General features: G+C 45.4%; 1 long non-coding RNA gene across 1 annotated transcript in view; it reads left to right on the top strand.

The window, feature by feature from the left end:
- Nucleotides 1-2581: 2581 nt before the first annotated feature.
- The window catches only part of LOC109523470 (uncharacterized), an 84337-nt gene continuing 62596 nt past the window's right edge, over nucleotides 2582-24322 (top strand). Inside the window, exons 1-2 of the long non-coding RNA XR_002169769.1 lie at nucleotides 2582-2655; nucleotides 2747-2823. This is a non-coding gene — a long non-coding RNA (uncharacterized LOC109523470). The remainder of the gene's footprint in view (nucleotides 2656-2746; nucleotides 2824-24322) is intronic.

The raw sequence follows: 24322 nt of genomic DNA, 5'->3' as shown, positions 1-24322 counted from the left end.
AATTTGAATACTCGTTTTTTCTTCTTTTTTTTTTTTTAATAAACAAATGTGTTTCTACTCCACAGGGCCATCCCGAACAATTTACGAGTAAAAGGCAGGTGAGTCGTGGTGAAGCATAAGATCTTTTTGTAGTATTTAAAAATATGTTTGCTTTCCGCTTCTATAAACTTGAATCAATCTGTTTGAACACTATGAGTTTTATTTTATATGTATACAGTTGCGTGTGTGTATACTTTTATACCCATGTCTGTTATAACTTGCAACACACGTGAATCCAGGCTTGTATTAGAACATGTAGCCACAAGATGCCAGCAAAGCCTTTCCAGTGGCCCTTTCCCCGCTCCAACACTTAAAAGTACACGTTTAACATTTTATTACACACACAGCGGCTATCCACACGCTTGTATATTGCTTTGCTCATGTTTATATACTCGCGACACGAGTATGACACGGCATGGTTTCTTAAAGTACATGTTGTTGCTTCCTGGGAGAAGTTTGTCTGTTCCTTTGAGCGAGAATTATTATTCTTATTTTTTTTTTTTTAATAATTAGTCATTCAACGTACAACTCTTTTAGCTTCTAAAAACACAGTACTGACATAATTCAATAGAATGTATGGCGTGTGTGTGTGCACCATGGCCACCTGGGTATACTGTAATACAGATATCAGTCTGTATTGAGCTGCTGTGATATTACTGTGATTGAATATGATAATATTAAAGAATATATATGCCTGTTATCTCTCTCTACGTGTTGCTCCACTGTTTGTGGTCAAATATCCACTATTTAAAGGGGTTCAAAAACCATAACTGACAATGTTAGCATGTCAACAGCATTGTTCGCATTTGTTAGCTTTTCCAAAGGAATGCTAAATGGCTACGAAGAATGAACATGGACTACATGCTGCTCGCTGTGAGGTGAGTTGAGTTCACTCCCACCGCTGCGGCGCTCGTATCTAAAACGTTTGCTCGCAAGACAAAGTGAACAATTAACAAAACGGTGGCTCATATCTTGGAAAATTCCTAAGTGGGGGTCAATCGTATCTCAAGGCACCAGTGTATCCTTAATGAGGGTTGCTGCTCTGCGCTTCAACCTTTGGCTGATTATTAAGGCTCTCATGTTTAATTGATCAATGCTCGCTGGCTCATGTTTGCGCCTGCAAAGACGAGATGAGCACGCACGCGCACACACACACACACACACACACACTCACGCACACAAACCATGGCCTACTTTGAAAAAGCTTTTCCCGTTTGTGTCGTCCCAATCCGGTCAAAATTTCCCAAGATGCAGCTTGTTGTGAGCGTGTATGTTGTTGTTGCTTAGGAACACTTTTTTTTTTGAAGCCCCCCCCCCCAGTCAGTGGTCTCTTTTATGAATATCATTACAAATCTCAGCCGAGACAGCGAGACATCTTTATTCCGTATTAATCGCTATTTTAGCTCTCCATCCGGCACAAGGGGGTTTATTTCTTCTCATGTTAGGGGCGTCCAAAGTAATTAATTTTGTTGTTCCACAACATATTCTAATAATATCGTAGAACCAATTATACAAGGACCGCATTAAAACATGGTGAGAAAAAAAATTGGAAAGTTGACCGATTTTCAGAAGAGTAGTTTCTTTAATTAAAAATAAAAGTAAGGCAGGCCTCCACCAATAGTCTCATGCCTATATTCTTTATCCTCGGTTTCCTTGGTTTGAGTCATCATGGTCTCCCTGCTGGTGAAGTCACACACAGCAGAAGGAGTCGGAATTAATAAATCATGATGCAGAAAATGTTTATTGTGTTTAATTATGTTATTGCTGCTGACCAAGAGCATGTTGATTTATTTTTCTAAACATATTTCAAAAGCACAAGATGAAGTGGCCCCCACCTCTTTTTTTTCTGTGTGGCCATGACATGACCACCTTGTGTTCTCAAGTTTGTTCCACGTCAGTTTGGGGACGACTTAATCACAGGTGACATTCGGACTTAACTGCAGGAGGGCCTGGCCAGGGTGACTCCTGGTGGCCCTTCTTTGCTGCACGATGTGTGAGGCTGGAAGCTGAGGGTGATGCCCACCCCAACCCCTCCAGTCACTCCTGCTGGGTCTCCATCTGTTGGCTGCATGCTTACATGCCGCGATTGATGACTGGATGACGGTGGCGCCACCGTGAGTGACAGAGCGATTTGGACCTCCCCCCCTCCCCCTCGAGCATCCCGGGTCGCCCCTCGACCACAGCCCTGGTTGCCGGCACGATGCCAACAAGGCTTAGGGGGATGATGGATGGCTGATGCTGCTGGATGTAAAACTATTGGGACAGCACTGAAATAAAAAATGAAGGCAAAATGTAGAAAAAAAAATCAAGCATTTAATTTCTAAAGATATTTTCAATATAAAGAATGGAGAACGTTTTTTTCAAATTAGATGACTGGATAAACTTTTACCTTTAAATTTCAACCAACATACATTTACAAAGATAATAAATGAATAAATAATAACGTACACTGAGGAGTAAAAAAGGACGTTACATTTTTACATTACTTCTTTTTGGGCCGCCAAAATAAATGCGAAAGCTACTTCTTGAGTTTCTCCACACGGGGGCGTCTGTCCATATTAACACCGCAGTACACCTGCTCGGGTGACGTTTGACGCAAAGAAGAAATGCGTCGAGGTAAGCAATGCAGACAATGCCACGAAATGTCGGATTAAAAGTCATTTTAGTCCATGTGCATACCAAAATTTACTGCCATTTGTGTTTGTAGGATGGTTTTCACTTTTAAAGGCCTGCTATGTGACCCCTGGAGGACGTTTTCAAGACATTTGCAGCGACTCGCACCAGGTAAGCAGCTATGCTAGCTTGTTTCATACAGTACAAGTCAATGCTAATTAGCATTTAGCTTTGTTCACGTGGATTTTTTAGCATTAGCATCATGGATTCATTTCAATGTAGGGCTCATGTTATTGTCATTGATTTTTGCTGAGTTGAAGGGGATATAAGTATATGACATTGTTTTCTGGGTACATAATGTTCCAATGTTGGTGTCTAATTACTTTTTGACACGCTTTGTGGTGAAGTTATCTGGGTTTTGTTGTTGCTGTGTTTTATTGCCGTGCATACATTTTATTTCGTGTATATTGGAAGGTATTTTTCCTTCGTGGAGTGCAGTAATTGATGAAACGCCTCTTTCGAAAATTAGAAATTCTTAAAATTGCTCCCTTGGTCAAAAATTGAATAATGATGAAAATACTGGTAGTTGGAAAAAAAAAATCAAGTTTAGAATCCAGAAAGAAAGACATGATTCAGTTCTGTGTACAACAAGGAATTCAAACATGTTTGTGGGTTTCAAATGGCCAAAGCTGCTCACGATACAACCAAAAGGTAAGTTTTGATGTCAACTGTATACTATGTATGTACTGTATTTCAAGAGCTGAAGTTGGAAAAGACAAATGTTTAAAATACAATAATTGAAGTGGCCAAATGGCCAGTATTAATGCTTATTGCAATTGTGAAAATATATCAAATGGAACATGGTGTTTGAATGTTGGCAGACATTTAGTTGTCACACATTGTATACGTTTTAGAAGCATTTATTTCCTACTAAATAAACTAATAAGACCCCAAAAAGGTAAGTCTTCCAGCTAACTTCGCCGCCAGCTGTCAGAATCAGCATGATTAGCGTTAGCCGCAAGTAGGTGAGCGGGCTTCTTTCCGGTGGGAGTTAATTGAGGCCTGTAGACGGCGGGTGCGCGGCACCTGTTCTTGGATGGCACCCTGCCACCGTGCCCGGTCCCCCTGCTGTGGAGGACATTCATGCCTCGATGAGGAATTAGGAAGTCATTAGGCAACTCCAGACGATGAGCGCCTTCACTTCCACGTGGCCGAGTGCATGACAGACTAATCGGCGGTCTTGTTTAAAAACCATAAAAAAAAAAAAGCGAGAGAGAGAAAAAAAAAAGTCACATGTCCTGCTGGGCTGGATGGGATTTCTTAAATGTACAATGAACCCCTGTTCATCGTGAGAGAACATTGCAAGTGCATTGCAAGGCCACGAATGATGAACTGTAGACAAAGGAGGATTCGGCCTGATGCCAGTGACATCGTCTTTCCAGACCGGACTAAAATTGTCTCTGATCTGTTGACTTAAACTGAAAAACCGCCGCCCCATAACCGAAGGACCTCAGGTAACAGAGGATCATGCTTCCATCTCCAGCCGAGTGGGTTGTAGATTCGCCGCTCATCCCAAAAGCAAGTCGCCGACACTGCACTAACTCCTGACTGCACACTCAATTAGCCGTCAACCTTTGGCAGGCAGACACCAGTAGCTCGTCCAAGCGTTCCAACCTACGCCTGCCTGGAAGAAACCCTACGCAGAAGGCAAAGCGACATGAGGATTTTTTTTTTTTTTCTCCTGGTGGAGAATAAAGGTTAATAACAGTCCTTTCCTGTGTCATATTTGACATGACCAGTCATGGCGGTAATTATAATCATTACACTCTAAAGGATCTCGAGTTATCCCTCTTAAACACAGGCCGCACAAAGGAAATCAATTATTCAATCATAGCTCTCCCATTCAGCGGGTGCCTGAGTTCACTTCATTTTGGGCCCGGGTGAATCTGCCGCAAATAAACCCGGCGACCGACGCGAAGAAAAGACAGCGCAGGCCCCCTAATTTGTCGCCTTTCAGCCGGTCAATCATGCTCTCAAAGGAATGCGAGCGTACTCTGACAATCAGCGCGACGTGAATGGGGAATGGGTTTCATCTGCTGTTTTGCATAAGTTATCTGGCGATAAAGACGGGCACGGGAGGGAGGGGGAGGGGGGTACAGTTGGCAAGTGCGGCCCAAAAAAACCCCATGCCGCCCACCCCTCCTTCAACTTATCGCTTAGCCATCCTCGTCTCGCCCGTGCCTACCACGATTGGCAACGTGTAATTTAAGAGTACGGGCACAAAGACCAAATGCCAAGCCCATAATGGAAGCTGGATGTCTTCTGATTCTAATGGGCCTCTCCGCTGCAGTTCCAGGGCCTGTAATTAAGATCACCAGGACACCGGAGACAAGACAGACTCACAAAGAGCTCAGGACCTCGATCAAGAAGAGGGAAGGGGCGGGGGGGATTTTAACGACTGGCACGCCAAAAAATGTCGAAGTTGGCACTTTTTCCAGTGGACTCTCATGTGGCCTTCAAAAGTCGACTTTGGTGTGGCGTTGACTCACAGGAAGACCAAGTCCATCATAGAAGGTGCTTATGTTCTGCGAGAGTTGCGCAAAGTGCTCAGGAACTTGATTCAGAGGAAAAGAGTAGCTGGCAAATGCCGAAAGTTGGTTTGGGATCAGTCCCATCATAGAAGATGTTTCTGTATGGATTTATTTTGCTTGTTTGATGGTCCCAGGGCACCAGAGAACAGAGCACAAAGTTCTCAGGAACCTAATTTCCACAGCGCGGTACTTACCTGCTTGGAAAAAGTCCGCGCTAGGTTCATGCAGATTAAAAATTGGAGGGAAAAAAAAACCTACCCATGCTAAACTTCGCTTGGGCTTATTTCTGGACATTACCACTTTAAGAGAAAAAAAAACGGAACATTCAAGTCACTGGCTCAGGGGGAAAAAAGTGTAAAGTGTGACTTTTAGTGGCATCCAAGAACAGGTGCCGCGCACTCGCCGTCTATCGGCCTCAATTAACTCCCTCCGGAAAGAAGCCCGCTTGATTTGGCTTGGCGTCGATTCTCAGGAAGCGTTCGTTGGTGACTAAAAAGATTAAATTTTAGAAGGTGGATATGCTCCGATTCGAACCGGCTTCAGCTTCGTGGGCACCAGAGAGAGAAAAATAGCAGCAGCAGCGACAGAACTGTGTAAAAATGATGCAAAACTGTAAAAGTTGGCCTTTTTTTTTTTTTTTTTCAACGGGCTTTGGTGCTTGGACTGCGTTTGGACGGCTTGCGATTCATTAGGCCCCCTCATCGCTTCAAGTTGTCCTGGTTCACTTTCAAGGATGCACGGCGGTCTTTGATTGCTTATGGAGGGTGACGCTCAGTGGAGAGCAGCTTCACTTCAGAGAGAATTCCGATTAGCGAGCGGCAACTCCATCAGCATTCCTGTAGGGATATTTGATCAATCTGACTGATGAAAGGAGTCGCGCGGGCCTTCACATCCGCACGGAGGACAGGAAGTGTTGTCCTCGCCGCCGTCGCCGCCGCCGCTCACTCCCCAGCGTTGTTTTGGTCCCGAGGACACACTCGAGCTGCTGGTGCTCCGGGTGGTTGTGTGTTCAGACCTTTTTCCGTTTAATTAGATTTGTTAAAACAATTTTTGGAGTGCTTTATTCGGTAAAAGCTCTCAGGGGTTAATATCCGCGGAACACTTTCTCTGTTCGCCTCCTTTTCACCAATGGAGCATAAATTATTTAAATTATTCAGAATTGTGCGACCTTTTATCTCACCCCCCTTTGAAGGCGGCAAATTAAAAATGCAAATGGGCGAACTAATTAATATGCAAATGCATTCATTCCCAGTTAACAATTAGCAATTAAACCTGCAGTGTCTAGAAAGAGCACTGGCAAAATTAGCAACTTATTTTTGCTGTTTGGAAAAAAAAAATAGTCAGTCCTGCATGCGCGCACCCAAAAAAAAAAAGATTGACGAGATGACTTGAATTGAAGACCACCTGCCTCGCTGTAAACAAAACCAATAGGACGACGCCGTGTCGCGCCGTGTCGCCCCAAAAAAAACAACAAAGGTGTCATCTTTTTTTTTTCAATCGTCTTTTTTGTCCTGCTTGGCTGCTCGCCTTTCATAACTCAATCAAGCCTAATTAGAACGTTTAAAACTATTTGTAGCTAGTCGTAGCGCGAGCGTGCCCGCGGTTTTGACACGTTAGCATAACGCGAGCGCGTCCATATTCTGCTACATGTCAACGCTGTCTGGGTAAATGACATGGCGGCCGGAAATATCCATCAAACGCAGCCGACTTCCTTTCTAGTCCGACGTGGTTGCGTTCATTTTGTTTACGTACGGCCTCCTCCGAGAGAAAACGTAAATTGCACTGAACTCGGATTTCATCGGACAGAGACCAAATTTTCCTCCTGGTTCACTTCCAAGCTGCGTAATCGAAACGCGGACGATGTCTCCGGACGCGTGTCGAAGACCGTTTTGCGTATAACCCACGCAGATCGGCTTTGATTTTTTTTTTTTTTTTTTCGGACGTGAAAGAAGAGGACGCTATCGCCGCGCACTTTTTCCTATTTCCTCCCCAAACGCAATCTTACACTCCACGCTATCTCCCGCATTACACCGCACGATAGCGGACGCGCCCGCAGTCGACATCAATCATGCGCGGCGAGCCTCCACTCTGTTCATTTTTAGCACGTGGCGATGCCGCGGCGCGATAGCCGTCGAGGTGCCGAGGGCCAGGAGGCGTGAACCGCAACTCCTTAAAGGTTATCTGCCGTACACAGACCCGGGGGGGCACCCGCCTCGCGCACCTCGGCGCCGTTCAGCCGAGGACGTACAAAGTGATGCGTGCGCGGGGGGGGACATCGCTGTCGACGTGACAATAGAGGTCAGTCAGTCAGTCAATCATCAGGGGAGGCGGGAGGGGACAAGAATGATGTTTTTTTTTTTTTTTGAAATGAACATGCTTCCTCATATACAAATCAGAAATGTCAACGTTAGACTTGATCGCTTGTCTATGAAAGAGTATCAGAGCCACGCTCGGGGGAAAAAATTATTAAGTCCTACTCGACAATAGTTTTATGAGGACAAAAAGGTTGAATCAAACAAGAAGTGTTTTGTTCATTTGGGGAGTAAAGTTGTATTTTTGTGAGGAAAAAAGTAGGAATAGAATTTTATTTATACATTTTTTTGGTTTAAATACATTTTTGAGAAGCGTAATCTCATGAGAGTAATCATATGACTGGTCTTAATTTTCAAGAATAAAGTTGTATTTATTCAGGAAAAAAATCGTATGCACTCAGTAAATCTTAAATTTGCGGAAAGATCATGCACATTCTTCAAGTGTTTTTTTTTTTTAAGAATAAATTTGTATTTGGAAAAGGGGCACAGTCCTACGAGAATGAAGTCATCATTTTATAGACTAAGGTGTTTTTTTTTTTTTCCCTAATGTTGCCAAGTTGAAGTTGTAATGTTACACGAATAAAGTCGCCGTTTCGGAAGGGAATAATCTTGCAGAAATAATTTCTTTGGATTTTTTTTCTTTAAACAAAAGGTGGACTATTTTGAGAATACTATAAGGAGCGGCACAACATCAAAGTCATTTATGACGTCTTTTGTTTCTTCTTGTCTGATTGACTTTTCTTTTCCCCTCAAAAGAAATCTATCTTTATTCCGGCATATATTTTTTTTTTCTTCCTTCCTTCAGCGTGTGGCCCGAATACTCACTGGTGCTTGTCAGGGTAGAGCTCGCGCCGGAGGGGCTGAACGGCGCCACCTTTGGCACGGTGATTACTGCGCCTTTAAACGCCAGCGTCTTTCATTAAGCCGCATTTAGTGCCCACTTCCCCTGACGCCCCCCGGTGTTATATTGCCAAAGAAGCTTCATATTTTATTTATTGCACTTTAATATTGTTTTTGAATATTTGCACTGCCTTTAGGCCTCTTGCGCTGTCACGTCGTCCTCTTTAATTTCTCCGTGGAATTGATTTCCTATGGCTGCGAGTGACGTTTGATTATGGGTGGGGGGGGGGTGGAAGGAGGCGTCGCAGTGTCAAAATGGAGCCTTTTGCGACAATATCTTTGGATTACGCTCGCGTTTACCCTCATTTAATCGAATCGATTCCTGTTTACGTTGCATGGCTTGCGCTAGATTGGGCGGCGTTTAAGAAATTCACACCTCACCGGCCCGCCTGGGCCGCTTCCTCGTCCGGTTTAAATATTTAATACGCCGGCGCGCTAATGTACAGCGGCGTAATTAGTGCGACGCGCGGCAGCGGCTCGGCGAAATATCTCTTTATCCGCTGGCTCGTGGAATAAATAGAGCTAAAACACAAGAAAATGCGGGCAACGAGTCGCTTTCAAGCAAATAGGCTGGGGGTGGGCGAGATAATTAATTCCGAGATTAATGTACTGTAGCACTGGTGTGTTATTAAAACGCTATTTTTAAATTACAGCTCAGAAAGCACCCCCTTGGGATTAAGAGTGTTAGCCACTGATCTCTGCTTAAGTTATGGGAGGAAACGCAAAAGGGGGGTGGGGGGGGCTACTTTATATGCCCAGGTCGCTTCTTCTTTCGACTCGACGGCGAGAATCTTTTTTTTTTTTTTTCTTTTTCTATTTGCTCTCCTTGGTGGTTCGCTTAAATCGCCTTTAGTCTCCTCATTAATGCACTTAGAACTTTTTTGCCGGATAGATAGGAGGCCGCAGTGGGCTCACAGCGGGCGTTTGATGCCCGATATCAGGCCGTGTTTGCTGGGAAAACACGTTTGTTTGCCATGTTGGAGACGGCGTACTAGTTTCCGTTTGAAGGGAACTTGGGTGATGGAGGGACGCGACTTTGAACGTAGCAGTCGATGAAAATGGTTGACTCTTCTGATTCAGCTGTTTTTTTTGTGTGTTTGTTTACTGAGCACAGGGTCTTTGGTCAACGCCGGGCCCGACGTAGAATGTTCACGATCATATTTGCGTTTGGTAATTAATAAGGTAACAGTTGTTACCTTGACGACCCGGTGATCCAGTGGTTAGCGTGTCGACCTCACAGTGCAGAGGTGCAGGGTTCGATTCCGGCTCCGGCCTCCCTGTGGAGTTTGCATGTTCTCCCCGGGCCTGCGTGGCTTTTCTCAGGGTACTCCGGTTTCTTCCCACATTCCAAAAACATGCATGGCAGACTGATTGAACACTCTAAATTGTCCCAAGGTGTGAGTGTGACCGTGAATGAGGTTGTTGGTCTCTATGTGCCCTGCGATTGGCTGGCAACCGGTTCAAGGTTTCCCCCGCCTACTGTCCAAAGACGGCTGGGATAGGCTCCAGCACTCCCCGCGACCCTTGTAAGGATAAGCGGATCGGAAAATGGATGCACGGACAGTTGTTACCTTGAGTTTAGGTTGAGCTTTAGGGTAATTACACTTAGGTGTAAGACTTGTGCGTCATAGGTTAAGGTTAAGATTTAAGATGGTGTGGGTTTGAGTGAAAGTCGCCCGAACCTTCGGTTTAAGGTCTCCTAAGCCACAATCATAGACTCGGAGTGTCGACGACGCCTTAGCATAACTCCCGCGCTTCGCTGTCTAGTCCAGTGTTTGTTGTTTTATGCTGGACTGCACTGCTGCAGTAATTCATCAAGTTTGGGTCCTATTACGGCCTGTTTGGTTTGTGCGTGGTTAGCTGTAAGGTGTTTACTGTATTGTTAAAGATTAATGAATGTTTGAGGATGTTTTTAAAGTGTTTGAAATGCTTATTCGTGCTTTGCGGTACATTGATGGGTTCATTTCCGGTTTCGTATCGTTGTCTGCGTGATGTCAATTCCGCCATCATGTTGTATTTTCAGCATCAGCAGGCACCTGTAGCTCGTGGCAGTTGAATCCACCGTGTCGTAGTTCTAGAGGGACCCCAGGGCCCATGGCGGCACAGACCGGTCCATCCCGCTAGCCGTAATTAGCGCGGGCCCTGTTGATTCGCCGATAATGAGCGGCAGTTCATTAGCTCAGCGCTAATTGCTGCCCCCTTCGCCACCACCGGCACCACGCCATGCCGCCCCGCCACCCCCGCTGCTGAACTCCCCAAAAACTTTTCTCACCTGCGAGACAAAAGCAAAGCGATGGGTAACCTGTTGGGAAATGGAAGCGGAAATTTGAGCTTCTTTTAGTATGTTTGTGGCATTTATTGTGCAAATGTACGGAGGCAGGATGCGGTTTTGTCCAAGGACGCCATGGTGAGTCGCCACACTAATTGCTTGGGAACCGTTTGCTGATTCAGCTTATGCTCAACCTCACCTGCAGCATACCGCGTCACCACTAGCACGTTTACATGGAGGAGGAAAAAACTTGCATTGGTCTAATGTCGTAACCGCAGCCGTTAGCTGTTTTCACCAAGGTGAAATTCTCTTGAAAATGAGGGCTCATTTCAAGATACTTCTTCTGTTAACCAAAAATCAAATCATAAAATCATTTTGGAGTAGTCCTGAGAAGTGTCGTCTTATGTTTTAGAAAGGTAAACATGCAGGTAAAGCTTCAATAGACAAATTAAAAGAATCACGCCAACCCCTAAGGCCAATCCTTGTTTGCGCATCTGTGCTAATTGCTCCTCAAAAGCTAATTGATGTTGTTCATTTATGCTGTCGGTGGCACTCCTGTACACCATTTGCTTATGTACACCTGTTCAAACATCTCACCATTGATACAAATACAGTGGTACCTCTACTTACGAAATTAATTGGTACCGGAAGAAATTTTTTAACTAGAAAATTTTGTAAGTCGAGACACGTTTTCCATGTAAATGCCCTAATCCGTTCCAAGCTCCCCAAAATTGAGACATAAATGTTTTCTAAAGCATAAAAATGCATCAACATATGGAACAAATACATGTTACAAATTAGATTATTGCACAATAAATGAGAGTTGTGCATAATGTAAAAAACAAAGAATAAAAATGATCATTTAACTTTTAACTGCGTCCTCATCGTTTTTTGCCTTCTTTAGTTCATGTTCTCTCTCTGATCCAAGGACGTTTGCTTTTGTCGGCTGTTAATAATCCTTTGAAAATGTCCAAGGCATAGTGAGTGATCGCCCGACATTTTTTTCTGGGTGATTTACATTTGCGTACAACTATCGGAACACCTCCTGGGCGAATGACGAGGACGCTACATCGACACATATCTATCTATTTATCTATCTACACGCACAGACACTTGCAGTAGAGGATCCTCATAGCCAATGGGATGCCAGGATGATGCTCGGGAATAGCCAATGGCAGAGCGGCTGTAAGAATGTTGCGTTCAGGAAAGTCGGAGTTACGATAAGGAGCCCGTACTGTATTTTTACCTTTTGTATCTTGAAATTTCTTTCGTAACTAGAGACAATATTTTCCTGTTGAGTGACTTGAAAATTTCGTATGAAGAGACTTTCGTAAGTCGAGGTACCACTGTATGTTATCAAGCTCCCATGCGGGCAACATGTATCAATATTTCAGAAGACCAAAGGAGTCTAATCCTAGTGTAAAATTTCATGTTTTGTCCTTTCCTTTCAGTTTTTGCTGTTTTGTTTCCGCTTCCAATCAGACCTCTATCAGCTTCAACGTTTTATTTCTACTCAATTGTGGTTATGCCCCCCCACCCCATGTTTAAGCAGATACTTAGCGATCCGCCAAATTGGCCACTTGAACGCTTTGCAGCAAAAGCAGCGATGCAATCCTCGGACAGGCGGCCCAGCTTGTCCACAAGTGCGCCAGTAATACCCGCCAGGGTCGCGTGTTCCGACATAACAAGTGTCCATTCGGAAACCAATCTCACCTCGAGCGAGCGATCGGCATCTGCTGAGAGTCTTTATCGGCGAGGCCATGATGAATCCCCGGCAGACCAGCACTCCGCCGCGTGCTCCGAGTGAGCGCGCATTTAAATGAAACCTCTCCTGGTGTGCATATTGTATGACATGAGGACGTCTAAACTCTCTGCCTTGTCAAGCGCTACATCAAACACAATAACAACAGCAACAACCCCCACTCCTCCTCCGCCGCCGCCTCCCTCTTTCCTTTTTGCGTGCTTTCTTTAATACCATCCCTGACATTTCCCTTTCTTGGTCCTCATCTCCAAAGGCTGCTTTCATGTGCCTTTCACGATGGACTCATATACATTCTTTAAAGGCAACTTACCTGCGCGCCACGTCACGGCGCGTTACCGCGTTCAATCACGCCCTGTGGGGACGGCGAGAGTCCTTTTGTCGAATGGGGTTTTGAACCAGAAGGCGTTCGGCAGGAAACCCGGTGATCCGAGCATCAAAGCTGCCAGTCAGCCCTCGAGCGGAGCTGCCTTGTATTGATAAGCGCACGCGCAAATGAACGCAAGTGTGATTGGTAATATGCAAGTTAAGGTGATGCCCCAGTTGATGAAAAAAAACAAAAAAACATGGATTATAACCGCGGAGACGTGGCTTTCTTTGGGTCACTCTTGTCAGGTATTTATCCCGTGATCCGTTAGCTAGAAAGTCCCCCATCTGAGGAAATGATAAGCTAATCAAAAGGTCGATTCCTATCTAGATGTTGCCGCCTTGTTTCCACATACTTGGAACCCCAAGTAGTTCCGAACTGCGGGCTTTCTAAGTCTGGCTTTCCACTGCATGGTTCAAGCGACGGCATCCCAGTTTTGCGTCGTAGTTTGCATCCCTGTCTGACAGTTTTGAGGTTCTGGCTTCCAATCTGGGCTCCGGTCTTCCGGTGATGAGTTTGCATCTTTTGTGTCGTACGTGTGGTGTTTGCCGATATCTTAGCGGCGCTAGAGAAGACGGTCAAGTAAGAGTCGCTGGACCTTTCCAAATTTGCCATGGTGTATAGGGTCCATGGAGGCGACACGAGGACGCAGCCTACGAATTCCGAATATATCTAATTTGGTTGGTAACCAGCCCACATTCTGTACCACGCCTCTCGCCCAAAGTCAACTTGGATAGGCTAATTAATTAATATTTATATTTTGGATGTATTATTGTTCACTTCCGAGCTCTTTCATGAAAACGGTGTGGTCTTGATTTGATACCCAACCACTGCCACTCCATGTGTGTCACTTGAAATGGACACTCAAAAAATTGGCAAGAGACATTAAATTGTAATTGTGCACCTGGACCTGCTGTGTCAAGATTTGGAGCTGTTTTAGAATATTCACGACGATGAGAATGTGTTTTTTATCCTCCCACTCGCCCTCGTAGATTTCAAGGAACAGATGCTGGTATGTATGTGAGACATATGATCCTCATCTCCAGGTTGTAATCATCAGAATGTTGCGTTCATCAGTCAGCGCTGATAGTGGATCGGAGTTGCGCCTTGATGAAATTCGGACGAGTGCGCGTGATCCTATAAGAACTCAATGAGATGCTGAAGTCAAGATTTAAATGTGCTTGCCCCAGGAATGATCAGTCACTCTAATTCTTCGGGTTTCTTGCCCTTTGTCCCCAGAAAGACGTGAACATTTTTGACTCGATCTGATTAATAGATGACAGCAAGTACTGTCACATATTCCTAAAAAGCCTCTCGTTATAGGTGATTTTAATGTATGGGAATTGGTTAGCTTGGAATATACGGGAATATTAGAGCCATACTGACAGTTGACGTCAGAAATTAGTTGCAAATTTTCAACGTGAAATGTGATTTAAAAAAAAAAAAAAAAAACATTGCAAAGCTAGAATGGGTTTTGGACATCCCTATTCTTGAAGAACCATGTCGATTGTCTTTTGGAGCTCTCGGATTGGGCTCAATTAAGACCAAAATTGAGGAGTTTCAAGGACCCCCCCCCCCCCAAAAACAATGAAAAAAAACTCCTGTAATTATTCATAATCCCAACAATTTGAGTGGCGCTTTTTGGCTCAATAGTCATTTTGGCATTTCTTGCATACATTTGCACATTAATGCGGCCGCCTCGCTTGCCGAGGGAGTGTTTTCCCGCGTGATGGCCCAGGCGGGACGTCGGCAACGCCTGACACACAAAGATTGGTTTTGTTCTCGCTGCTTCCGCCATCTTGACGCGCTCAGTTTTGTTGTTGACGACACGCGGGTAAACAGACAGTCATCTGCGCTACTTGTGTGTTCCTGTTGTTGATGCTGCGTTTCTTTTCCTAAGACTCAAATTTGTGATCAGTCGACTTGCTCTTTCATCGGAACTTAGTGGCTACTTCAATTCATCATCGAATTATACTATTATTATTTTAGTTTTCTTTTCACTGGTCATACTTCATCATACTCATAGTTGTATTCTTATTATTTTTGATTCGAGCCATGCTGATAAGAAATCTTCCAAGACATTTTTTTTTAAGACCAGCACTTTTGATAATATGTGAATGTTGTTTTTTTTCTTTTATCTCAGTCAGTTATGTCGAGAAAAATGTGACACTGCCACGAGTAAAAAAAAAAAAAAAAAATCACATTATGAGGTCTGAATCTTAAATTATATTTATGTAAAAAGTCATATTCTTGAGAGAATAGTCATCTCGGTTCAACCAAAAAAGTTGTAATATTATGAGGTTAAAGTTCTACTTTTCGGAGAGAAAACTGTTAATTGTCATTTTTCTAAGTAAAAAAAAAATTATACAAACAGTCCCCAAATTATTTGTCAGTTTTTTTTAACTCTTAAAATTACTAGATGTAAAATATTTACAAAAAGTACCATTTTATTTTATTTTCCTACAAAAAATGTCATGGAAAAAACAAGTAAATTTTTGTTCCTAGAAATCTTTGCGAAATTTTGGTTTTCAAGAAAAATATTGGGGTTAAATTTGGCCATCTTGAAAAAGTTGCAATCTTCCTCATGATTGCAGTTTTCATTCTACAAGGGAGAAATGAAGGATGGAAAAGTACAGACAAAGTCAATTTGCCATCAATTCAACTTGGTAACGTGCATTTTCAAATAAAGCGCAACCAGGTAGAACTATTAAAAACCTCTGAGCTGTGCGACATTCTGAAGTCGAGTTGTCCCAAACGTGTGTCCGGCGAGCGTCCCTCATTTTCCGTGTCCATATACTCGTGTCCTGCCCCCCCTCGGAGGACATCGTGCATGTTTTGCACGTTTTCCGCCCGCCGTGTGGAGATTCATCGCCATCCGCGCGCGGGGCTTCGTGTGGCGCTCTGCCAGATTTGCATAAATAAGCTCGGCGTCACAGCATGGTCACGCTGTTGCCCAGGTGCAGGCGCATTTGCATATAGAGCCGCGATAGGGCTCCCCCGGGTCCTCTCGGCGACTGCGGCGCGGGCAGGGGGCCGGCGGCGCCGCAAATGAGATCTGAATTGGAACCTGGCCGCCCTCCATTTTATGTGCGCGTGCGGAGGTGCCGTATGACCGCGGAGAGAAATAAGAGATAACAAGGGAGTGGGAGAAAGATGGAGGCAGGAGACGGGGACACGTGGCGTCCCCCCCCCTCACCACCACCCCAAATCCCACACGCTTGACTTGTAAAGCAGATTATTGACAGCAGAGGGGGATCAATCACTTGTTTACATTATGTAATGAATCCCATGATGGCTTTCAGGGACGCCGCTGATATATTACCGCGCACGCCATTGGATGCAAAGCAAAGCAATAGCGAGCGCAATACTTGTTGACTCCCTCTGATGGCCCCCATCATGCTTTTCCATTACCGCTCGGTCTCAGTGGCCTTTTGAATCGCCGCGATACGGCGAGGCGGGCCCACTCCTGATTAGTCACATGCCGCTCCTCTGACAATACGACTCCTGCCATCCCGAGCAACCATCCCGCCGTCTCTGGAACGACGAGAGAGAAGGGCGGGTTCTGATGGGTCGCCAGCAAGAGGAGCCTTGTGGGATCACGAGGAAGCAAGAAGACCTTGCTTTGTTGGACTTCAGCTACTGCCAGCTGGCCCATTTTCTTCTCCCTACCACTTAAAAATCTGCCGTCTCGCTATGGCTGTCTACGGGGTGTCCCTTAAGTCTGAACACATGGGCAGAGATCCACATTTTCGAGAAGATAACTTTGAACTGAACGGAAATCTACTACTTGGTGAAAATGAGACTCCAAGATAAGATCAACTGTATTACTCCCGTAATGGAGAAATGTGCAATTTTAATTTCCGCGTTAGCATAGACGTGATAATTCTTTGGTGACAAGTCACCCAAAAAAAAAACATATTGCACAGTGGGAAAAAAAAAGCATGATGGTATATCAGTTGCCTGTTTTTTGACATTGTTGCAAAAACGCCTTCATGGCTTACATTGTTTGAGCAGCTTTTTCAAATAACCTTACGTGTTAAGTTTAGCCAGCAGAGTCTTCATCTTTGGTGCGTGAATACAAAATTCAGAATAAGAAAAAAAAATCCCACTGTTACTCTGTTGTATTGACACCCTATCCTTCACCTCACTTGACCTGTCAGGAAACTTGTCCCTGTTGAAATTACCGCAGGCACTTGAAAGGCATTAAATGGCAATAAGGCCCATTTGGAAGGTTTGCTTAGTGCTGCTTTTTTTTTTTTAAATCATGCATGGTTATGAGAGGTATCATTGTAAAAATCAAGTGCGGCTTCGTGTGAACGGTTTGACCTCAATTAGCGCAGGACGACTCTCTGGAAACCGCGCGGCACAAACCGAAGGCCAAACAAGAAGAAGTTTGTCTCTCGTCAAGGATGCCGAGCGCTTGCTAATTGCTTCTCGCCGTGATTTGATTTCATTTCTCAAATTGCTGTGATACCCCGATGACCCTTCTTATCTCAGTGTCGTCAATCTTTATTCCGACGGTGCCGAATGCTGACCAGAGGCCACGGGTGCCTGACATCACCTTTTTGCCCTTAGGACCAATTAAAATCAGTGCAAGGCTGTCAATCACTCATGTAAATGATCAGTGAAATGAAAGTACCGCGTAGAAATTCGGTACTGTGGTACCTTGACTTGGTCACCCGTGTCTCCAGACCGCTGAACACATTTTATGTCATATTCGTGTCTGTGTTTTCACACAATTCCAAATGATAATTTTGATACACTGGTGAAATTAGCATGGTTGATCCTTTAGCATTCTTGCAATAACAAAGCCTTTCTCGAAGCTTTCACACGATCGAAATACCACTTTTGACAGGCACTTGCTTCATTTTGACTGCGTGACACTCGGCATTCACCCAAGTAACTATTTTTTGATACTCATTTGATTACCACCTGAGTAAAATCGTGTTGTGGGCAGCCAGGTTAGCGCCACGTTAGCAGCTCTCCAAGCCTGTGATGCTAGCGCCGTCCACCGGTGGGAGTACGACTGTGATTGGGCTCCAAGGTGAAGGCTAATGACAAACATTAGCGCTGAAAAGACGATCACACGCGAGCTTGTTGAACCCGAGCTCACATTTTATGTCCTGCCAGCCGGGGGTTTGACACGTGTCATCAATGCATTGATTGATACGCTATGCTTTGGCTTTGTCGGCGCGCCGCCGCCTGCCAAACGGGCTGAGGATGCGATACGCTATGCTTTGGCTTTGTCGGCGCGCCGCCGCACTCCGCCTGCCAAACGGGCTGAGGATGCACTGGCCCCGAAAGGACGCCAAACGCCTGGCGTAACCCCGGCTCCTCATCCAATTTAGGAAGCCTTTTGTTTTTGCCTGTTTTTGTGTTTGGCTCCAGCGCCTCTGACGGTCTAATGACATTGGCACGTCCAGTCGGACGAGCCTCCCGGCACCAAAGATGGCATCAGCGTGAGTTGGACTATTCGTCTCTCGGCATTCCCACAGTGAGGAAGCGCACGTCGTTGGCACGCGTTCGAATGGGTGTAAACGGTGTCTCTCAACCTTCCCCATCATAAATGTTAGTCAGGAGCGTCGGCGGGAGTAATTAACTCTCAGCATTCACACTTGAAAACCTTAAAACCAATCCCTCAGCAATAACGCTCGTCTCTTAGCAGGCGCGCAACGCGATTTATTAATTTATTTTTTAACAGATAATTGCTTGAGTGTCGGCATTCCCACGGTGTATACTTTTGACACGATGCTTGTCTCTCAGTTTATACGGAATAAATATCATTTTAGAAAGAAAATTGCAATATGTGAAAAGCTTGACTCTCAGTATGTACCCAGGAACATTGTGATGAACATTATTATGATTCGCATAAATGAATGTCTCTTCGCGTTTACCCTCTAAGAAATATTTTTATTACAACGTTGCATTCGCTTGAACATTTGTACCTCGGCAGTCTCTCAGCATTCACGCAACCTAAAATGGTTTTGCCTTTGACCATCGCGAAATTTTGCGCGCTTGACCCTCAGCGTTCCCACGCTAGAAAATTTTGACGCGTTAGCATTAGCGCCAACGCTTGTCTGTCCACATTGTGACAGTCCCAAATAAAATTTTTAATCCACGATAGCATGTGCTTGAACGACCGTCCCTCGGCGTTCTCTGACGGCAAGCAGACATGACCCCCGGCAGTTACCGCGAGCGCTTGCTTCTCCGCGCTAATGACATTGGCACATCCAGTCGACGGCCTCCCAACACGAAGGCCTGCCGCCGCCACCGCCGGGTCTTCGGAGAGCTCCCATTTAGCCATTCTCTGTGATTCCCCTTTCAGGAAACAAGCAAATCATTTTCTCATAGACACGCTCATTAGCCACCCTCTCGTTACCCACCCGCCCTTCTTCCTCTTTTTACACTGCCAGTTTCAACATTGGAATATTCCCCCACGCGACTCGGCAAACATCGGAGGTCTCGTGGTTTATTTTTTATTTTTTTCCAACCAAAGTCGCCCGCGACGTGTGCCAGCGACGCACTCCAAGGAGACCGGCGAGATGCCAAAGCTATAATGCCAGAAGTGGAAAGAAAAATAATAGCTCAGATGTCGTGATACTTAATCATGTGAAATTTGTGGCTATTATATATTTTAAAACATAAATGTGTCCGATTGTCCATCCACTTTCTGAATTTTGTATACCTTAAAGCTATGGCCTGTGGGATGCAGTTAATTTGAGGACCACTGCTCTTAATTTTGAGGGGGTCCTCAATCTTTACCCTCATATGGGGGTCCCTGGGCCCAAAAGGTTTGAGAGCCCCTGCTTTACACTCTTAGATGATGCCGGCGGGTGCGTTTTTGGAGGGAGGTAGAAAGAAAACATGCCAACCCCGCACAGAGAGGCCAGGGCGGAGATTAGAACCCCGGGCCCCAGAACTGCGCGGCAGACGTGCTCACCGCTCGTCCACCGCTTTCTTGCGCCTTGATTGTATTCCCCCTAATATGCTCGGCGCGCTAAATCTGCATTGAAACGCCAGAGAAAAGAGAGATCAATATAATAGCTTTGGCACCTGGCCCGAAACGGTCCGCACAATAGGGCCGAGCCTTTTGGAAATCATCGGCGCGTAGCCCCGCGTGTTTGGGGGATAAAAATAATTCCTCGCCTCTTTGCCAAGCGAGCGCCAGGCACAATGCCCGCGTCTGAAGGGAAGGGTGCCACGCGGGCCCCGCAAATTGGCTCTGACGATCACCGAGCGAGCATCTTCTTTTCTTTTTTGTGTGTGCGGAAGAGCAGAAGGAGGCGGGGAGGTGCGTTGAGGGGGTGTAGTTGGGCTAAACAATCCCAATGATTTCCCAGCTCTGGCACGGTCCGGGATGTGGACGGCTGCACTGGAGAGGAATTGCGTTTATTTGGCACGCCGTTTGTTTCTTTATTGGAGTGTGAGAGAGATGGAGGGGGGGGGGTTGAAAAAAGACAAAAGGGGAGCGCGTCAGCCAAGGGGAGGGAGGCAAGCTTGTTGTCGAATGAGGGAAGATGCTTAGAAGAAATTACTTCGTTCATGCCAAGCTCCCCGAAAAAAATTGGACCCGCGTTATTTGCAAACACAAGTTTCAACAGCCAATGCAAAAGTATTGGGACACAAACGCTGCACTGGGATCCAATTCGACTCGAACTGACAGCTTTTCTGACTCGGTGTTCAGTCTTCTATCATTTTGCAGTTTGAAAAGAGCTGTAGAGAATTTTAACCAACTAAACATCAAGGTGTGTACCAAAAAAAAAAAAAATTGTCGCAGTTTCACCCCTTGAACACCCCCCACAAGGCCAGACTTGATTTAAAGTGGACCACCGCAACTTTGTGGTTCACTACCTATCCTCGTATTATGGTGCAAAATAAGGCAGATCTTTTTTTCTTTTAATTTTGCCGGCAAACAATCGTCTGTTTATTGTTTTGTTATGTAGCATCTCTTTAATTGAGACAACGAACGGTGACTGTCGGCTGTAAACACGCTAAAACCACATCAAACTAGCTGCCTCTATTCCATAGCTGAAGGCTGCTGTGTGTGTGTAGGCGGAAGTTCTGCGTTAGTTTTGTGATTGATGTGACGAAAGATGTCAGAATGTTATTTCCTTTTTTTTTTTCATGACAAAATATTGTCTGAAGGATGGATGATGCTTATCACACAGTGGTGACCATTTATACCGTCTTGCTCCTTGTAACCTCATCCAACTAAAAGTTTCAGATCAGCTATCTTCAGAAATAGAGACCCTGCCTCAGAAGTTCCGGGACCTCCTGAAAATGCAGACGCCTCTAGCGGGGTCTTCTTTTGCAAAACACAATGTTTTGCAAATCCCAGTCTTGGCACTTGTCAGTCCTGAAGTTGTAGTTGTATACAGGCAGGCTGCATACCAGGCAGCACTCAGGTTGACCAAAAGATGAGACGCAAAGACAGATTTGGTACCTTATTCTGCCTGGTTCGACCACCGGGAGGCAGTATAATGCAGTCATGTAGACACAAACGAAGAAAATTAGTGCTTCTTCGTCTACTACTACTGTAAGTGACTAAGTAAGATGCAATATTAGTCATTTTCAGAGAATATATGAGACTGAAAATGATCTATCTACATGTTTTGCTGCACCATTTGTGTCGGAATACCCGTCAAGCCGCAACGATCAATGCCAACCGTTAGCATGTCAATGGCGGGTTGCATTGTTTAGCATTGAGCTAAGTGAACTATCCTAAGGCAAAGCTATGTGGTAGTTTTTAAATACACAACGCTACGTTTAATTGTCTCTGGTTATTTCGTATTTTCACCTCTCGCCGGTTGGTCTGAAAAGATTCCTGTCATCTTCATGGCATGTTCCGTCGCTGCATACCTTTGCACATACATGGCGTACCCCCCCCCCACCCCCCCTTCAAGCCTTCCGCGTACAGGTAGCGCCGCCACCTTACAAACAAGGCCGCCACCGACAAAGCCGCAGCGGGGAGAGGCAGATTAAAAATGACAATCAGTCGGGGGGTTGCACAGCGACGCCTCGACAGGGTGTGCGGTGAGGGAGGGAGGGACGCAGGTGCCTTTGTTAAGAGACACCCCCGCACTCTAAAGGGCCTAATTATCTGCTGTTATTTTGGCACTTATCAGCCCGCCGAATAACTCCCCCTGCTCTGCCGTCGAACTCACACAGCGAAAAATTACTCACCGGCTCCCGGCGAGGTATTGTGCCGCGCCGCCGACAAGGTATGCATATTATGTGCTCGGCTGGAAATTTCACCACTGTGTGTGTGTGTGTGTGTGTGTGTGTGTGTGTGTGTGTGTGTGTGCGTGTGCGTGCGCGAGTTCAGAGTGATTAGGAAACAGGGAATTGTCAGAGAAAATATCAATTTTTTTTTCTTTTTTGTGACGTATCATTCAGTATTTTTAGTCCCCCCCTTCCGCTAAATATCTAGACGACACTGCGGTGCATATTTGGGTACTAGGGGGCACTGTTGCGCGTGCTTTGGTGGCACAGCCTCGCGAACACATTCACACATAATTGGACAGTTTTATGGAGGATATGAACTCTGAAGGGGAATTTAAGCCATCTAATCATTGGCATTCAGCGTATGCCATTCATATGCATAAACACAAATAAAAGGCACAGAGAGGAGCCAGGCTTCTCCAAAGGAAGTCGAGGCCGCCCCCCCCCCCAAAAAAAGTGGGGGGGCTCGTCGGAGTTGAAGTCAAGATTATCGGAAGTGAAAGACTTCAGTTAGAAGGGAACAAATACACATTTTACTCCTAATCCATCGAGCAAAAGCACTCGTGGATTAACCAAAATTCACCGGACACGTTTGGTACACCTGCGCTCTCGAAATAGGGACATTCTGCCTTTGCAAAGATCAGAATGCTTGATTTTGATGCCATGAATGTCACGATGTTGATTAATGTGCTCCAACGTTTGCACTGCATCACATCGAATATTTTCATCGTCTTCATTTTGCCGCATGAGATTTGACATCTGGATGCGATCATGACTCTTATGTAGGTGTACCTAATTTGATGGCTAGCATTGGTTTGACTAATATTATAAATGAGTAAAAATTATTTGAAGCCACTTTTTTATTGGAGCTTATATAAATTAATTTCTTGCTTATTATCCTCGTCGTTTATGCACCTAATGTGTGTGTGTGTGTGTGTGGGGGGAGGGTGTTTCTAACATTTTGACCTTCTCATCGAGCCAATGAGGGGTTGAAACTAGAATACTGTAAGTCCTTTTCGATGCAAGTGTACCTAATTTTGTGTCCTTGCAGTCAGGAGGCGTTGTGGTGTTTCGGTCATCCAAAGGATCAAGTCACAGGAACAGGATCTGATCAGATTGTAATAAAGTCGGTCTGTGTGTGACATTGGCGCGTGTGTTGAACCAGTCCTCCTCATACTCAGAACACAGCGTGGCATTTAAGTTTTTTTTTTTTTCTCTCAACATGTTTGCCCTCATAAATTTATTTTGCGTGTGCATGCGCGCTCCTTCTCCAGCCGGGCTCATGCTAACCACCTCCTCCTCCTCTTCGCTGTATCCGCTAATGTACCCGTCTCCATATAATATGCAGATAATGGCACGTCAGCATATCCCGACCATGTCGTCCGCCCGAGTTACACCAGATGACGCGACGAGAGGACAGCGGCCGAGGCCCTGGGTGAGCGCGACGTTGGGGGGTGAATACAAGCGCTTGTAATTGAAACAAACAACCCCCACCTCCCCCCCCAGCCCCAAAAATAAATAAATAAATAAAATAAAACTTCTCGTGTGGGCATACTCAGAGGGGATCCAGCCTTGAGATGGTACCGCCACCCGTCATGGGGGCCAGGGCCGAGCCTCAGCGTGGGGTGCCGGAATGAGGACAGTCCCCAACGGTCCCCGGCCTCCCTCCCCCGCCTGTCGCCTCCCACTTCCTCCTTTTTCGCGCCGGTTTCCCTCTCGTGTGCAAATGGCGCGCCGCTCTCCTTCTTCTTGTGATCTTTGGCTCCTCTTCTTCTCCGTCGCTGTGATCTCTCGCTTCCTGTTTCCCTCCCACTCGCCCGCTTCCTCCCCTATCTTTGTGTCGGTTTGTCTCTCCCCATGGCCCGTCCTCGCTTCATCTTCCTCTGCGTGTTCGCTCGGCGTCGCTACCGCTGCTGCCGTTTTTTTTTTAACTTACTTTTTTTTAAGTCTACGTGTGTGTGTGTGTGTGTGTGTGTGTGTGTGTGTGTGTGTGTGTGTGTGTGTGTGTGTGTGTGTGAGAGAGAGAGAAAAAAATGGAGCGAGAGAGGGAGTGAGGTAAAGCAAAAGAAGTCGTCTTCGTCTTGTTGTGGGTATCTCAGCACCTGCGCTTTGTGAAGCAGAATCATTTCCATCTTTCATAACTTTTTTTTTTATAGCGGACACGTCTCGTCCTTTCTCTCGCACTATTTTATTGGGATGTTTCCCCATTCTGGAAGTTTTCCCCCACAAAGTGAAACAAGTGCTCAGAGT

This window comes from Hippocampus comes, unplaced genomic scaffold (assembly GCF_001891065.2).
Source record: "Hippocampus comes isolate QL1 unplaced genomic scaffold, H_comes_QL1_v1.1 scaffold5, whole genome shotgun sequence".
Lineage (NCBI taxonomy): Eukaryota > Metazoa > Chordata > Actinopteri > Syngnathiformes > Syngnathidae > Hippocampus > Hippocampus comes.
The sequence above is the reverse complement of the archived record's forward strand: the minus strand, read 5'-3'. Positions and strand labels throughout refer to the sequence as shown.